Consider the following 18,752-nt stretch of genomic DNA (forward strand, 5'->3'; position numbering starts at 1 on the left):
AAATATAATTTTGCATTTTTTAATGCAATTCTGTATAAAAAATGCCTTACTTTTTAATATGTAAAGTAAATCATTTAGCATTTTTATTAAGTTTTTAAAAGCCCAACAATTAAATTTAAAATATATAATTTTGCATTTGAATTTGTATATACAAACACCTTACTGTTAAAAAATGGAAATGTATAATTTTGCATTTTAATTAAATTTTGTATAATTAAAAACAAAAATCTTTTAATTTTTTATTCAATTTTGTATAAAAATGCTCAATGCTTTAAAAAAAAAAACACACACACACACATATATTTATATAGAAAATTAAATTAAAAATGTTAAATTATATATATAATTTTAAAATTATATATATATATAATTTTTAATTAATTTTTTAATTATTTAATTTTCTATAAAAATGCTAATTTCATTTTATGAAAAACATAATTTTAAATTTTTTTTAATTCAATGTTCTGTAAAAATGCCTTACTATTCACTGCGTACAATATAAATATTATATACTACAGAAATAGTAAGAGTAGTATGCTAGTGTAGTGTGCTATTGAGTCGCTGTCTAGTTAGGGCGCAGTGTGTGTGTGAACACAGCCCGCCTCGCGCTCTCTCTCTCTGCTGTAGTGTGTGTGTGCGTTACTGTCTCTCTTCCGACGCTCATTCTGTGAGAAACACACAGGAAACTTGTCTAAAAAACACACTCGATCGACATTTAAACGTGAACTTTGGCACACGAGCGCCCTATTATCGTCTCACGTCGATGTTTTAACGGAATACAACGATCGCAAACCGCTGAGGGGAAATCTGACTGGAGAAGATGGGTGTAAAGTCGCAGTTTGCACACTGAAGTTGGAGGATATTTTCCTAGTGGAAGTGAAAGAGAAGCGGGAACTTGAATCTTGGCGGTAAGACTATTAGCGTTTGAACTTTTACTGTGTGGATTGGAAAAAAAAAACCTCGAAGATCTGCTCGACACGCACCACGTTTGAACTTTACTCTCCTTCGAAGCATCTAAAGTCTTATTTCCGCCATGTTTTGTGTTTGTCGACCACCTCAGTGAGTGATATACACTTAATAGCTCTCATTTCGTGTTGTTTTTGTCCTAAAACACGCTGAGGGAAGCGGCACATGCTTCAGGATGAGCGGGTGGGGGAGGGGCGAGCTTCACTACTTACTAATAGATAGTTAGTTATACTTCAAATATTAAGTTACTGCAGCATATACGCTCAAAACATAATGACCACGTGACACATTTTTGAGTCTTGTCCTTAAATGCAAAGTAAATTAAAGCCAGACAAATTAAATAATATTTTATGGAACAGTTTATTTACCCTTTATGTGATTTTTAATGAGGGTTTCTAGGGTTAAACTGTATTGTTAACTCTACAGTATGAATGATTTAAAGTTGTTGGCTTATTAGTTTATCGGTGTTCAGCTGAAAGCCTCCATCACTTGTTGATATCAGTGATTTAGATGCTTGAGTCACATGACAGCATCTGCTTTTGTTTACCTATTGTACTACAGTACAGCTCATTTCTAAATATTTGTGCAGAAGGTAAAAGTTTAATTTTATTGAGTTTTTAACGCCAGACATTAGATCAGCTGCTCTGTTACAGACGAGTTGTTTAGAAATGAGTGTTAACTCTTGTGTAATAATATTCAAAAAATCATTTATATGATTTCCCTCTCTCTAATTGTCACTGTTAAGATAGAAGCTCGTTATTGTTTTTCCTAAACCTGCTGAAGAGACCCACATGGAATCAGGCTTTTATTTGCTGATTTTGGAGAAAAATATCTCTTACTGATAATCAAATTACCCTGAAATATATTAACCGTTAAAAGGTTGTGATCTTGATTCAAACACCCACGTGATTTTATTCCTAAATGACAGAGATTCGTCTCTTTCTATTAAACCTTTGACAAAATCAGCGAACATTCAGATCTGTGTTCTGAACCAGAGAGAGCCGTTGTCATATAGCCTAGCTAGATGTGAAACCGCTTTAAGACATTATTTCTGTCTTAAAGTCCTCCCCATGTATTCAAAATTGACCATACTTACTTTGTTTGCCTAAATTGATCGTTTTGTGGTGAACAATTCATCCATGCAAGTCAATCCGCACAAAAAAAATGTTTGGCTTCGTAATCTTTAATCAAAATCTGAAATTTCCCCTCCCCTTTGCATTGGAGGACCTTCACTGATGACGTAGGTTTAACGGTTTGGGCGTCTTCTTAACATCCATAATCACGCCCCTCCAACTGACAGTAGACAGGCTGAATGAAAACACCTACTTCTCTAGATCCAATCAGGTGCTAGTTGGAAAAAAAGCCACGCCCACTATTTTGCCTCATTTAGTTTTCCGTTTCTCTCGGAAATACGTCACAACACTGGAGAAAAGTCGTTTGCAACTTGCGGTTCACGGGGACTTTAAAATAATTCATATTATCACAGAAGCACTGGATAAAAGTTTATAATTCGGATATAATCACTGTTGTCTATGGTAGCGATCACCTTTTGAAAGTAACTTGACTCTTTAAATAAAGATTTAATTAATTACATTGTTACACCAGACTGTTAAAACATGAGTGAGTCATTGAATCATTCATTCAAGAGATTTATTAAAAAAACGCTGATTCATCCAGTAATGAAATAAGTGAAGTCTTTATGAGTGAGTCATTGAATCATTCACTCAACCTGATTTAAATAAACTACAGCAATTCATATTTTGTCAGAACCTCTAGTGATTGTTTCGTCTATTCAGAAGAATCATGATCTCTAAAATCGTGTAAAAACTGGTGTATTACATGGTTTTACTCATACTGTACCCTAGTGTTTAATTAGATGTATAGTGCAAGCGATTTAGCGATAGATATTTCACTGGTTTTAAATTGCACTTTCTAGTGTAAAATTAATTGACCACAAAGTGGGAACTTTGTAAACAAAAAAAGAAAATATCTTAATAAAAGCCAATATATGATGCAATAATAATATATATATTTTTTAAAAAATTTACCTTATGCTTCTCAGGATTCGTCCACCTCTCATTGCAGTGCATTATGGGATTGCGTTCTCTGCAGATGCATGTTTTATGTCAGATGTAAGTAAGTCTGCTTAGAGGGAAAGACACAGTGTTGTTTTGAAAGATATAGTTTTAAGGCACATTATATTTATTACGTCCCGTTGGATTCCCACGCCTGATCTTCATATGTGGAACACACACACACACACACACTCCCACGCTTCAGCTCGCGCTGTTATAAATAGCTGTAGAGTTGTAAATCATCACGAGCTGACTGAGCTAATGGTTAATAGGATTGAGGAGAGAGAGAGAGTTGTGGTCTGGGGATTTTGAGCAGAACGGCCTAGTTTTGACTGTAGCGTCTGTAAAAACTCCTCGTGGGTCTTTAAAGGGTTAGTTCACCCAAAAATGAAAATGATGTCATTAATGACTCCCCCCTCATGTCGTCCCAAGCCCGTCAGACCTCCGTTCATCTTCGGAACACAGTTTTAGATATTTTAGATTTAGTCCGAGAGCTTTCTGTCCCTCCATTGAAAATGTGCGGTATACTGTCCTTGTTAGGGCTGGGTATCGTAACAAAATGTTCGATACCGATACCTTGACTTCGATACCGGTTCCTTAAAGGGATACTAGGGCTGCAACAAACGATTATTTTGATAATCGATTAATCTAACGATTATTAGAACGATTAATCGACTAATCGTCGATTATTTCGCAGACTAATCAGTAAGTTTGGAACGATTATTCAGCTTTTCCAATTAGTTAAAACATTGAGTTATACATATTCTAACTATAATATAAAAAAATAAAATCACTTCAGCTTTTGAAATAGTTGTTTTAATGAACTTTGAGCCAACTAAACAGGTCATTCTCTTTAAGTTTTCAGATTTCGGTCCAACTCAAATCACACACAAATGCTCTCTAAGCATTGTTTAATAGGCCCACTGCTTTTCTTAGAACTGAAACAGAAAAAGGGACATTTACTTCAGGACACAAAGAATGGTAAATAACTAAACCATTCAAATGGAATCCATAAAACAGAATTTGGTCAAAATAAAACGGAATTTGAGAAAAAAATAAAATGTATTTCATAGGGCCCTAAAAATTTCATTTTTGTTAAACTTTTAATACATTGTTGTTAATTTGTATAGGCTTTACTGATTTCAATTAATCAGACATGCTTTTTGATTACTAAAATTTAATTTAACCATTAAAATCCTGTCAAGTCACGAGCCAATGTGTTATTATGTTTACTCACTTTGCTGGGAAGTTCGTGTATCTGTGCAGATTCAGCGCAAATACTCGTGAGTCCTTATGATATATTAAATACAGCGTATTGCAGAATCTGTGCATTTCTGGCTTACTTGAACACACTCGTTACTACGCAACACATAACGGCGCGCTTGTTCATTTGCATTGAAGTAATAGCGAATATTAAAAAGCATTTGGTGAACAGAAAAGACATTGTTATTTTCCAGCATCCTACATGTTCTGTGTCCTGTACTGATCTGTCCACCTAACACACAATTTTTGGTAAAAATAAATAAATATAAAGATGAGAATGATTGAGGAAGGGAGGAGATTTCTGGATGACAGGATTTAGTTTGAATAAGAAATGAATGTTTGAAATCCAAATTTTGTGACATATTTCAAAGCTTTCAGTATTTTAAAGCTGTGACGTAGTCAATCTGGTTAATTTCTTCTTCTTTTTTTTTTTTGGCTAGTAGAAGTTCTGAATTGGCCGTTAACTTAAAAAATTTAGTAGCCAAATTGGCTGGTGAGTGAAAGTTAATTTCAAACCCTGATTGTGACGTAATTGCGAACAAAATCAGGCCAAAACAAAGTTTGTTCCAGGAATAACAGTAAACGCTTCCGGGCTCTCATTGGTCCGTGGTGATGATGTAACAGGTGGGTGTGGCTCTGAGACTCCGCCCCCTGAGTGAAAACACAATAACTGCTTTAAAAGCTGCTTTATTGTAGGAATTAAAGTGTAATTCTTCCTGAAAGCAACACGGACACTGTTTTTTTACACTGTAAAACGGTTTCATTTAAATTTAAAGCGATCTATTGAATAAAGTGCTGTGGTGAATTCTTCCTGATGTTTTCCAGACCATCAGGTATTGTGGATTAGTTGTAGTTCCCATGATGATTACGGGCTGGTTTTATATAGAGTAGCTGTATGAGCATTAATAACTCGAGGATTTAATATCCATCATGCTGTTGTGCGTCGACTAATAACCCAATGATACCAGTTTCTCCAGAGACCGACATAACAGTAATTCACTCCTCATATATTTGGGTTATTGGGAGACTGATGTCACACTGGCCGGTTGAACCCAGGGCTCTGGGATTGGTTGGTTGGTGTGGGTCAGTTTACCCCTACTGGGGTTTTTTGTTATTCATACTTCATAATATTGTAACTCTTTTGCCAAATCTTAAGAAGGAAATTTTTTCAGTGTCACTCAGTTCAGAGAATGATGGAATCAGGGTTTCAAATCTGGGCAGAAAAGTGTCTCTTATATTGGTAAATGGACTGCATTTATATCAATTCATTCCCTGACATTAGATGGCGCCCATTTGCTCTGCAATACCACTACATAACAGTTCTTTTATCAAGATTTTTGTCATATAGTTCTTTATGTTCCGACACCAACGAGACCAGCCGCTCTACATTCACAGGGCTCCAGACTAACTTTTTTTACTAGGAGCGCTGTTGCCCCTGACTGAGAATTTTAGGAGCACAAGCAGAAAATGTAGGGGCACACCTTAAATCAGCTTCCAATGCAATTATTAAAATGTCCCCCAAAATAACTGTAATACTGACAAATTCTTTAATAGTAAAGAGACTTAACGTACAGATATTACGATATGCAGTTTTATTTTAAGTTCACAGGGCTCCAGACTCAAATTTGAGGGCAGCATCACCTCAAAGGAGAACTCACACTGAGTTCTACAAAAAGAAGCTAAGCTTAATTTAGGGTGTAGATGAAATTAACTTTTGTTATTATTATCATTCATAATGTCTTAATATTAATTAAAAAACAAAAGGAGTGAAAAAATTTATATTAAGGAGTGAACATAGCCGATAAACATCCTACTGTTTACAATGGTAATAAGTGTTTAAATAAGAGCTATCCAACATCTTAACATTTTTAGTTTTATGAACAAAAAATGTGTTGGTCATCACATAAAAAATAAATTTAAAAACGCATTTATATATGATATTATAGTTTGAAGTGTGATATTATAAGTGCTAGAAAAGATGTGTAGGCTGCGTTTGACTATTTCTGTCACATTATCATATTTATGGTTAGAGTTGCTTACTACATTAGCCTAAAGCCATGGTGAATGTTGCTGATTTGTGGACTGAAAGCCTTCTATAAGTTTTTCTCCTGGTTTCCACGTCAGCACTGTTTGATCTGATATCTATGGTAGGGGTCGACCGATTATCGGCGCCAATATTAAGCATTTTTATGGTTATCGGTATCGGCCATTTTCAAAACCGATTTGCCGATAAAATAATTTTATTTTGAAATGCGCTATATTTGGCTCTGACGCAGCCACCTTTGTCGGAACTCACCACTCTGTAGACTAGACTAATGTCCCCGCACATCTGATTTGTTGGGGGTCACGAGTCCGGCCAATCAGCGCGGAAAGCTGAGGCACTGAAAGTGTTGCACTCTCACACCGAGAGAGCACTCGCTGAGAGCTGCTTCACTGATCACGCTTCAGATGTCTCTCAAAGTTAAGGCTAGGGCTGGGCGATAAAACGATAACGATAATTATCGCGATATAATTTTTCTCCATAAAACGATATCAAGAGGTCGATAAATGTTCGATAATGTTTATGCGCCAAAAGCGGAACGAAACTCATTTGAACCGCGCGCGCCTCACGGACTGTTTATCCGCTCGGCTCAAAGTCCAAACGGCAGCGCGAGCTCAGTAGAGCAGACGCGTTTACTCTGATCGTCTCGCTCACGAGATCCAGTGAGAAGCGCTTGAGTTCAGCGAAGAACGCAGATGAAACAGCGCTGACAAACAGGAGAAACACTGTGCGCAACGATACAGTCAATCTGAATTGATACTGAATCCATTTAGCCTACCATGGATTTACTGTAAGGTTAGCCTAGTAATATTAACTGCACCATGAAATGTGGGGTACATATTGAATTGTATAATATTATTAATGTAGACAATGTATTAAATGACTAATGGAATATTATTATAGTATTTAATAATGTATTTAACTGTTAGGCTACTGTTTTTCATACAAATACCATAGAAACCAAAACATTTTGCCATGATAGTGAGGTACTAATTTATAACGTTAGGCTATGCCTGGTTTTATCTGTGGTTATCATGATCTAAATGCATGATACTGGATGACCAATGGTTAATTTTAATAAAACTCAAACAGTCAGAATATTACATTTTACCAAATAAAAATGTGGTTGTTAAATTTTTTTTTTTTTAAACAGATGTTACTGTTTTTGTTAATGAACATAAATTTAACAGTAGTATTAGCTTGAGTTAGGATGCAGATTTACTGTCAACTCACTGTCAAATATGCATTTCGAGACAAAACATGTAATTTTAATATTGCAGGCTGCACTGCAAACTGTGCTGAAGAAATATTTTTCTATTCAGATATTAATTTTGTTAAGGAAAAATGACAAATGTTTGAATGTTCTACCTCAGATTTGTGAAATGTTCACCTGTTTGTCAAGTGTTTGTCATGATATGTTCTGACAATAAAGAGTTAAAACCACAATTAACGCTCTGGTTTATACAACTTTCACTTAGGAGCAAAAATCTGCCTTTAAACTTGAAAGAAATAAAGATTTGACATTTATCGTGATAATTATCGATATCGACTGATATAAAAAAAAATATCGTGATCATTTTTTTGGGCCATATCGCCCAGCCCTAGTTAAGGCAGCAGCAGACTTTGCTGAAGAAGCAATAGATTACTACACTGAAGTTGCAAAATACCTCAATATAATAGAGCCCTGTGATTTCCGCGATGCAGAACAGACGGAGTCGCGGAATCCAGTCATAGAAACGGAATTTACTGTATAAAGCGGAATATCACGGAATTTGTCAACTTTTTGATGAATTAATAAAAAGCAGGTCAGTACAAATCAAACTGCAAAAAGGCTATTTAAACATGAATCCTGCGTGTCTCTAACGTTAAATGAATGGCGCAGAGACGCGTGATTTCAGTTACCACACACACACACACACACACACACACACACACACACACACTGGAGCACACGTGACGCTTGCGCTGTTTTCAGCCTCAGCCGCATCATTATATGAGGACATGATTGCATAAACATCATCTCCAGAGCCGCTTAGTCACTTCATGAGCTTTTTAATGCTTAAACTGAGAAAAGTTATCGACATATCATAAACACACAGAAACTCAAAGATCTCCACGGCAACCCGTTAAAATAAAAGTTCGGTTTTTCACAAGGCCCTAAAAATTAAATTTTTGTTAAACTGTAAAAAAATGGAATAAGTTTGATTTTAATTCATTAGAAATGCTTTTTGATTACTAAAATTTTATTTAAAAATTAAAATTGAGTCTTTAAGTTTTACAAAATGTTTACAGAATGCTGCTGGGTGCTCCATGCACTTTTTACAAGTTATTATTATCTATCTATAAATTACAGGAACGTCTGTCTGTCTGTGTGTGTGTGTGTCTGTCTGTTAATCGCATATCTCTCGAACCGTTAGTCCGATGGATCTCAAACTTGACAGGTGTCTTGCTACGGGCACGAGTAAGTGCAGTGCCGAGTTTGACGTTGTTTGGATTAGAAATGCAAAAGATATCGCTAAATATATCGCTAAAAGAAGCACACATTGGTTTTTGCCGCTCTAGCCGCTGGCCACTCCCCCTCTCACACCGCACACTGAGTGAGCACAGCGCAGGACCAGAGACAGAGGGACGAAGAAAGCAGATTTGCTCCCTGAATCGTCGCGCTTATTCATTTGTTAACTGAATCTGCAAGTCAGCTACGCTGTTTACTTCTTAATATTATATTTAATGCGTTCGCAGTCTCTTTCACGGCCATCATTTGTAGTAAATGCTATTAACGTTATGTGTCATGCGCGCTGAAGTTAGCATGTATATGTTAACTATGTGATGTTTAATATGCTATGGTAAATAGTTGCCCTGCCTATTCAACAGTATATAGCAGGCTTTAACGAGCTTAACGAGTATAGTAATCCTCTTACCGATCGTGTGACAGCAAATCTATGAAGGTAAAATGATGACATCAAGAATCGCATGCACAGGGTAAGATTTGTGAAAGCGTACATAAGATTGCAAGCGTAAATTAAATTTGCATGTGCAAGAGAAGATTTGTAAAGGTGTAAATTGCCCGCAAAATAAATAGGATCTGTATTCTTCAAACTTTCATTTTTCCGCGCTTATACTTTTGGCACGGCTTTTGCGCACAAATGCGGCCAAAAGCACTGCAAGCCTGTGAACAGCAATTTGCAACCGAAAACAACAGAGGCAGGAACTGCAAAACAGATTAACTGCGTAAAAGTTTAATATGTTTCTTTAAACCTACGCTGTTTACTTCTTAATATCTATCTATCTATAAATAGATATTAAGAAGTCAACAGCGTAGCTGTTTTTACTTCTTAATATATTATTTAATTCTGGTGCGGTTAACATTTTCGCTATCTTTCACGGCCATGTAAATATATTACTGTCATGCTTAACATTATCGCTATCTTTCACGGCCATGTATCTGTATCCACTCTAAATATATCCTCCAATGCATCATTATGTCAGTATCAGTATGCTTTCTACCATGCACAAATAAAAATGTCATTGAACTTTTGCTGTGTAATTGTAACAATGAGCACTCAAACACACCAAACCAACAATTGCTAAAAACACACACAAAAAAATTATTTTACACGGGCATTTTGCACTTTATTATTAATAACAGTTCCCTTTCGAACGGTCACTTCGTATTGCGTAGCTATACGCAGTGGGGAAACTCCTTTTCCTCGATTTACTGAAACCTATATGTAAAACGCATTTGCAGCTGCACAGCCAGCACACTGAGCGTCTGGCACGCTCATAGGCTGTGCTGCCGCAACTGCACAACCAATGGCGCGGGCGACTCTGACCTGCAGCCAATGAGCTAGCTCAACGTCAGAGCCCGTCAAGGGGGTGTGGCTTAGCCTATAAAAGACCCCCGAATTCGCCATTATAGCAGATTTTACTCCTTCAGCGACAGTATACATGTCCCTGAGCCTTTTACTGTGAATTCGCCGTCGAACAAGCCTTTCAGCCTGAGCGAGCTTCTCTTCAGCAGACTTCGCCTGCAAGCCGTCGTCTCCTGACGCCGTCTCACCTGTGGCTATCCGGCGACATCCTATATCCTTTCTATTATTGTGTTTGTTTCAGAATGCCTCGTTCATCCTGCGCCACGTGCGGAGGCCGTCTGCACGAGGCAGACCAACACGAGAGCTGCGTTTCCTGCTTGGGTGTCGACCACGCGGAGAATGCACTCTCTGTCGGCGGATGTGCGGCCTGCGACTGCATGCCTATCTCCGTGCTGCGCAATCGGCTAGCTCTCTCTCGAGACGGCGATGCCGCTTCAACCACGCTTCCCATTCCGAGGAAGAAGAAGCGTCGCAGCCAACGGCAACCGGAGGGTATGGAGATTGGTGAACGCACGCTGGCCGCGTCCCCGCGTGCTTCACTTTCTCCGACTCAAACGCCTTCACCGGTCCTGTTCACAGGAGACCAGCGCCCCCCCCCCCCACACGTGGCGGGCCTCGTCTCCTTCGGCGGATCTCTCGAGCGCGACGACAGCATATCCATCGCCGCTTCTGAGGACGAATGGCCGGGCTCTCTCGACCCCGTCTCCGCTTCTCAATCTGTGGCCAGTGGATTAGCGACCAGGACAAACTCCGACGCCGAAATGCTTCGGATCCTGACGAAGGCCGTCGCGGACCTCGAGCTAGAGTGGGCCTCGCCCGAGGAGCCGCCTCGTAGTCGGCTGGATGGATGGTTTCTGGAGGGGCGCCAGCAGGCCCCGCGTCACAAACCGGCGCCATTTTTCCCCGAGGTCCACGAGGAGCTAACCAAGGCCTGGCGCGCTCCATACTCAGCACGTGTGGGATCTGCAGTTTCCGCGACGCTCTCCTCCGTGGATGGCGCAGCGGAAAAGGGTTATGAGTCTTTGCCGCCCCTCGAAGAGGCCGTGGCAGCTCATCTTTGCCCGAGCACTGCAGCTAGCTGGCGAGCTAGAGCCGCTCATCCCAACAAACCCTGCCGAAACACCTCAGCCCTCGCTGGACGCTGTACTCCGCCTCCGGTCAGGCTGCATCGGCCCTGCACACGATGGCCGTGTTGCAGGTCTACCAGGCCAAACTCCTCCGGTCCATGGACGAGACTGGCCCGGACCCGGAGACCTTTCGAGACCTGAGGAGTGCTACAGACTTAGCGCTGCGTGCTACTAAGGCTACAGCACAGGCCATCGGAAGAAACATGGCGAGCTTGGTCGTGCTCGAGCGCCATCTTTGGCTTAACCTCACCGAGATTAAGGACGCCGACAGAACTAGGTTTCTCGACGCCCCGGTGTCCAGCTCCGGGCTCTTCGGCCCGGCGGTGAAAGGATTCTCGGAGAGGTACACAGAGGCACAGAAAGCGTCCCAGGCCATGCGACACTTCTTGCCGAAACGTTCGAGCTCCGCGACCAGCAAGCCCAAGCCGCCGCCTTCGCCTCATCCAGCCAAGCCGGTGAAACAGGCCTCTCAGCCCCGCCCTGCGGCTGATAGCCAACGCCAGCCAAGGCCCGCGAAGCGCTACCCGCTCCCCAGGCGTCAAGGCCCTCGACCCAGCGCCGCGGCCGACCAGGTGCCTCCGAAGTCGTCCTAGCACGGAGAGGAAAGAGAGAGGGCTCGTGTCTCGCGCTAGCCGGACCACCCTCGAAAAAACCGGCAAAACTTCCCACAGCTCCCTGTTCAGTTCAGGCGGCTGGGGATTTTATTATTGTAAACAGGCCCGCAGCAGTGAGCGCGTCTTTGCAAACAAACGCCGTTTTCACGGCGACCCAAATAAAGCACAAAAAGAGTATGTTTCACAATCACATCACACGGGTTCACGGTCCCCCTTCACTAGGCGGCCCCCGCCCTGTTGTAAGACTGAAATCCCCCCGGGCAAAAGCCGGTATAATCAGTCAAACACTCAGTATGTGCACAAATCACAGTGTAAGGGTATCAGGTCCCCCTATGTTAGGCGGTTCCCCCCATTCAGTGTGTCAAGCCCTAGCCACACGGGCGTTGGCCTGGCAAGCCATCCCTGGTGTGTCGAGTTGGGTCATAAACACTATAAAGCGAGGCTACTCGCTCCAATTCGCTCGCAGACCCCCGAAATTCCAGGTGGTTATCGAGACATCGGTGAGAAGCGGCGTGGGTCACGTGCTTCGCACCGAAGTTCAGAATTTATTAGCAAAAGGAGCGATAGAGTCAGTCCCTCCCGCGCTAATGTATTCGGGGTTTTACAGCCGCTATTTTCTAATTCCAAAGAAAGACGGCGGGCTCAGACCCATACTAGATCTGAGACGTTTGAACAGGGCTCTCATGAGACGGCCTTTCAGAATGTTAACACTCAAACAAATTCTCGCGCAAGTTCGCCCGGGGGATTGGTTTGTTTCAATGGATCTGAAAGATGCATACTTTCATATTCAGATCGACCCTCGTCACAGGCCATTCTTGAGATTCGCCTTCGAGGGGAGGGCATATCAATACACCGTTCTGCCGTTCGGTCTGTGTCTGGCACCCCGTACATTCACGAAATGTATGGATGCAGCGCTCTCCCCGCTAAAAAGCCAGGGAGTGCGTGTGCTGAATTATCTCGACGACTGGCTGGTGCTAGCGCAGTCGAGAGACGAACTAATAATTCACAGGGATTTGATTCTCGGCCATTTAAAATGCCTGGGTCTCACAATCAATGTTGCCAAAAGCGAACTGAACCCCAGCCAGACTGTGGTCTTTCTGGGCACGGTTTTGGACTCGGTGACAATGAAAGCGCGGCTTACTCAAGAGCGCGCGCTATCTGTGCAGACACTGGCAGCCGCATTCAGGGTGCGCGAGCGCGCGCCTCTGAAGAGGTTTCAGAAGCTGCTTGGTCTAATGGCAGCCGCATCATCAGTACTCCACATGGGATTACTGCGCATGCGCCCGCTGCAGCACTGGCTGAAACGCCGTGTGCCAACCCATGCATGGCAGTCAGGCAGCCTGCGCATTATGGTGAATCACGGGTGTTTAAGAACACTGATTCCCTGGCGGGCTCAGGACTGGTACCGCGAGGGGGTGACCATGGGGGTAGTTTCCAGGAGGAAGGTGGTTTTTACAGACGCATCCAACCTGGGTTGGGGAGCGCTGCACGAGGGCAGGCCTGCCTCCGGCCTCTGGTCGAGCACGGAGCAGAGCTTACATATCAACTGTCTGGAAATGAAAGCAGTTGGTTTGGCCCTGAAAGCATTTCTGTTAAACCTCAGGGGTCACCATGTCCTGGTCCGTACGGACAACATGTCAGTGGTGGCCTACATAAATCGCCAGGGTGGCATCAGGTCGGGCAACCTGCATGCTATGGCGAGGGACCTCCTCCTATGGGCACAGGCCAACCTGAGCTCCCTGAGAGCAGCGCACATCCCGGGCGTCCAAAATCTGGGCGCGGATATGCTCTCACGGGGCAACACTCCCCTAAGCGAGTGGTCTCTGAACCCTCAGACGGTCAGTCTGATATGGGAGAGATTCGGCGAGGCCGAAATCGACCTTTTCGCCTCGAGAGCCAACACCCACTGCAGGGTGTTTTTCTCGAAGAACAGGGACGCGCTGGCCCATCCCTGGCCCAACCGCCCCCTTTATGCTTTCCCCCCCATCTCGATGGTCCCACAAGTCATCGAACGGGTCAGGGAGAGCGGATGCCCAGTCCTTCTGGTGGCTCCTCTCTGGAAATCCAGACCATGGTTTCCGGAGCTGGTTCAGCTGTCAGACACGGTCCCCTGGCCCGTTCCAATGAGGAGGGACCTCCTCACACAGGCCAAAGGGACGATATGGCACCCCCGACCCGATTTATGGGCCCTCCATGTGTGGCCCCTAAACGGGTACCCGGGGGCCTTCCTGACAAGGTCTTAAGCACTATCTCTGAAGCAAGGGCCCCGTCTACTAGGCGTCTTTATGCTTTGAAGTGGTCGGGTTTTTCCAGCTGGTGCTCGAAAAATCGAGTTGACCCAGAGTCATGTGAGGTATCGGTGGTACTCTCCTTCCTGCAGGAGCTACTGGACGCGGGCCGCACCCCGTCCACGCTCAAAGTTTATGTGGCAGCCATCGCAGCGCATCATGCGTTGGGGGCTGGTCAATCACTGGGAAGAAATGACCTGGTGGTAAGATTTCTGAAGGGCGCTAGGAGAATTAACCCCTCCAGGCCCCCATCAGTACCTCCCTGGGACCTCTCCACGGTCCTCAGGGCCCTGAAGGGGCCGCCTTTTGAACCGCTCCGGTCGGTGGATCTAAAACCACTCTCGCTTAAGACTGCTCTCCTGTTGGCATTGGCATCTATCAAGCGAGTGGGAGATCTGCAGGCCCTTTCTGTGAGTCCGGCATGTTTGGAGTTTGGAGGGGATGACTCCAGAGTCATTCTCAAACCCAGGCATGGTTACATACCCAAGGTGCTCTCAACGCCGTTTAGAGCGCAAGTTATCACGCTATTAGCCCTTCCCCCTTTTGCTGAGGATGGGGAGGTTAATCTTCTCTGCCCTGTTAGGGCGCTGAGAGTCTATCTGGAGCGTTCTGCGTCTTTTAGACAGTCAGAACAGCTGTTTGTCTGCTTTGGTGGCCGATCTAAGGGTGGTCCAGTTACCAAGCAAAGACTGTCTAGATGGATAGTGGATGCCATTTCTATGGCTTATACTTCAGTGGGTCAGGTTTGCCCTATAGGTGTCAGGGCCCATTCGACTAGAGGCATGGCCTCGTCATGGGCGTGGTCATCTGGGTTTCCCATTCAAGATATTTGTGATGCGGCCGGCTGGTCCTCGCCTTCCACATTTATGAAGTTCTATAATATGGAGGTGCCTTCCCTGCAGGCGAAGGTTCTTTCAGTATGATTAAGACTCGATGCTGTCTGGTCTTGTCTACAAAAAATTACTGTGCATAATCACATACATACATATATAAAACCCGCTTAGGCCGGTTATGAATTGTACTAATAATCCCGACAGTGTCGGGGTTTGTTAGCATATTCTGTTGGTTGTTACTGACTCTTATATATTATTCAGGCCTGACAGTGTCTGGTCTGTTATATATATATTTATTTATTGGGTTCTGGCTTGTTCTGTTAGCTCAGGGGGCCTGAGTTGCAGTGGAACCAGTTACTAAGGGTGCGGCGTTTTACATTGGTTGTGCAGTTGCGGCAGCACAGCCTATGAGCGTGCCAGACGCTCAGTGTGCTGGCTGTGCAGCTGCAAATGCGTTTTACATATAGGTTTCAGTAAATCGAGGAAAAGGAGTTTCCCCACTGCGTATAGCTACGCAATACTCGTTCCCTCTCTCAGGGAACTGGGGTTACGATAGTAACCGAGTAGTTCTCAGATTCAAAGATATGTTTAAAATCATTTAAAGAAAGTATTTGTCAAAACCCTTTGTTATTCTTAATTTTGACATTAATTTACAGTTTTACACCAGACATAGCTATAATATATATATATACACTCACCGGCCACTTTATTAGGTACACCTGTCCAACTGCTCGTTAACACTTAATTTCTAAGCAGCCAATCACATGGCGGCAACTCAGTGCATTTAGGCATGTAGACATGGTCAAGACAATCTCCTGCAGTTCAAACCGAGCATCAGTATGGGGAAGAAAGGTGATTTGAGTGACTTTGAACGTGGCATGATTGTTGGTGCCAGAAGGGCTGGTCTGAGTATTTCAGAAACTGCTAATCTACTGGGATTTTCACGCACAACCATCTCTAGGGTTTACAGAGAATGGTCCGAAAAAGAAAAAACATCCAGTGAGCGGCAGTTCTGTGGGCGGAAATGCCTTGTTGATGCCAGAGGTCAGAGGAGAATGGCCAGACTGGTTCGAGCTGATAGAAGGGCAACAGTGACTGAAATAACCACTCGTTACAACCGAGGTATGCAGCAAAGCATTTGTGAAGCCACAACACGCACAACCTTGAGGCGGATGGGCTACAACAGCAGAAGACTCCACCGGGTACCACTCATCTCCACTGCAAATAGGAAAAAGAGGCTACAATTTGCAAGAGCTCACCAAAATTGAACAGTTGAAGACTGGAAAAATGTTGCCTGGTCTGATGAGTCTCGATTTCTGTTGAGACATTCAGATGTTAGAGTCAGAATTTGGCGTAAACAGAATGAGAACATGGAACCATCATGCCTTGTTACCACTGTGCAGGCTGGTGGTGGTGGTGTAATGGTGTGGGGGATGTTTTCCTGGCACACTTTAGGCCCCTTAGTGCCAATTGGGCATCGTTTAAATGCCACGGCCTACCTGAGCATTGTTTCTGACCATGTCCATCCCTTTATGGCCACCATGTACCCATCCTCTGATGGCTACTTCCACCATGTCACAAAGCTCTAATCATTTCAAATTGGTTTCTTGAACATGACAATGAGTTCACTGTACTAAAATGGCCTCCACAGTCACCAGATCTCAACCCAATAGAGCATCTTTGGGATGTGGTGGAACGGGAGATTCGCATCATGGATGTGCAGCCGACAAATCTGCGGCAACTGTGTGATGCCATCATGTCAATATGGACCAAACTCCCTGAGGAATGCTTCCAGCACCTTGTTGAATCTATGCCACGAAGAATTGAGGCAGTTCTGAAGGCAAAAGGGGGTCCAACCCGTTACTAGCATGGGGTACCTAATAAAGTGGCCGGTGAGTGTGTGTATATATATATATATATATATATATTAGGGCTGTCAATCGATTACAATTTTTAATCTAATTAATTACATACTCTGTAATTAATTAATCTAAATTAATCGCATACACAATCTTACAATGTTTACATGGTACAATTTCTGGTAAGCTACGTTTTTATTATTATTGCTTGACACAAATTTCACGATTTCAATTTAATTGAATTCTTGTGATTTGATGCAATATTGACTCATTTGGATAAATAGGTACACAAGATAGGCATTCATTTTTCTCAAGAAAAAAAAAATCTCACCCAATGCTGTAAAAGTACAGAGAGCCATATCAGCTGGAAGTATTTAAGGTTAAAAATAGCTCAAATTAAATATAATGCGTGTTTATTACAAATAACAACTTTGATATAAGTAAAAATATAATACATATGTTGATATGTAATATAGTAGTAGGCTACATAAATTTAGAAAAACACTCTCTGCTCTCTTTTTTTTATCGCCAACTATAACGTGCTATCATATGGTCATGAAATGGCTTTCCTGAGGTAACTTAGGCTAAATGTTATGTGACATAATTGTTCTCCAGCTGTTTTATTGACCTCTTTTCGCGGTTGAAAAACACTTTATTGATCGAGGAATATACATTTTGGTAAGTTTTAGGCTGCCCTACTGTATCTTTCAACATGTTCATTCGTGTTTATTTACTATTAGGTAGAGATGATCGGTTCACGTGCCGCTATAGGGATCTGTCATGTCACATTTACAAGCGCCAACGGTATTTAGCCTATTGTTTGATTTTCGTAATAAAAGAGCTGAGATTTTTTTAATATCATAAGTAACGTGCTCTGTCTTGTCTGTTTCCGTGTCCTCTCTTTGGTGCGCGATTTTTCTGTGCGTGAGAAAATGGTTGTGTGACGTGAGAGCGCGTGAAAAGTTACAACACACACACACACACACACACACACACAAGCGCGCTTTCTCTCAGACACACTCACCGACTCACGCACACACTCCTGGATGCTTTGCATTGATGTGGTACTTTAGAGTTGACGAACTCCGTTTGTTATAAGTAAATGTTCCAAACAATGATCCAAGCAGCGCGTTCTTCTCTCCCTCCTTTTTACACGAATGGTGGCTACGGCTAGAACGGCTCCGCAAAGGCCAAAACGGAATGGATTAATCTGCGTTATTTTTTTTAACGCGTTATTTCTTCTCAGATTAATTAATCGAAATTAACGCGTTATTTTGACAGCCCTAATATATATATATATATCGGTTCAAAATATCGGTTATCGGTCTATTTGACCTGTAATAATCGGTATCGGCATCGGCCCTGAAAATCACATATCGGTCGACCCCTAATCTATGGTTTATAACAGAACTCTGCGCCGAATCGGAATGTTTCTCACTGGATCTCGTAGCGATGATGTTATTAATTCTAAAGGCCTGTTCACACCGGGACGAATTTCGCGTGCGATATTCGCCGACGTTTAACGCTTCGTGACTAAACAAAGGGCGCCAATGTGAGTGTGCACACCGACGCGAAAAATGCCACGCGTAAAAGCGTCATTTTTTAAAAAACGCCTCGGGTTCGTTTTTTTGGTTTGACGCGCCGCGTCAAAAACTATCCGACCAATGAGATTGGTGCTTTTGCTCACGTGTCTGGAGCTTCTGAAGTTACAGTAAAACACAACTTGGGGCGCTCAAACACAATACTTTGTTTAGTCACGAGGCGTTAAATGTCGGCGAATATCGCGCGCAAAATTCGTCCCGGTGTGAACAGGCCTT

General features: G+C 42.7%; 1 protein-coding gene across 1 annotated transcript in view; it reads left to right on the forward strand.

Moving 5' to 3' along the window:
* The first annotated feature begins 609 nt into the window (after positions 1 to 609).
* The window catches only part of tbl1x (transducin beta like 1 X-linked), a 41,291-nt gene continuing 23,148 nt past the window's right edge, over positions 610 to 18,752 (forward strand). The window contains exon 1 of the mRNA XM_056267273.1: positions 610 to 908. The gene's annotated coding sequence lies outside the window, so the exon portion shown is untranslated. The remainder of the gene's footprint in view (positions 909 to 18,752) is intronic.

This window comes from Rhinichthys klamathensis, unplaced genomic scaffold (genome assembly GCF_029890125.1).
Source record: "Rhinichthys klamathensis goyatoka isolate OS25496 unplaced genomic scaffold, OSU_Roscu_1.1 h1tg000257l_1, whole genome shotgun sequence".
Lineage (NCBI taxonomy): Eukaryota > Metazoa > Chordata > Actinopteri > Cypriniformes > Leuciscidae > Rhinichthys > Rhinichthys klamathensis.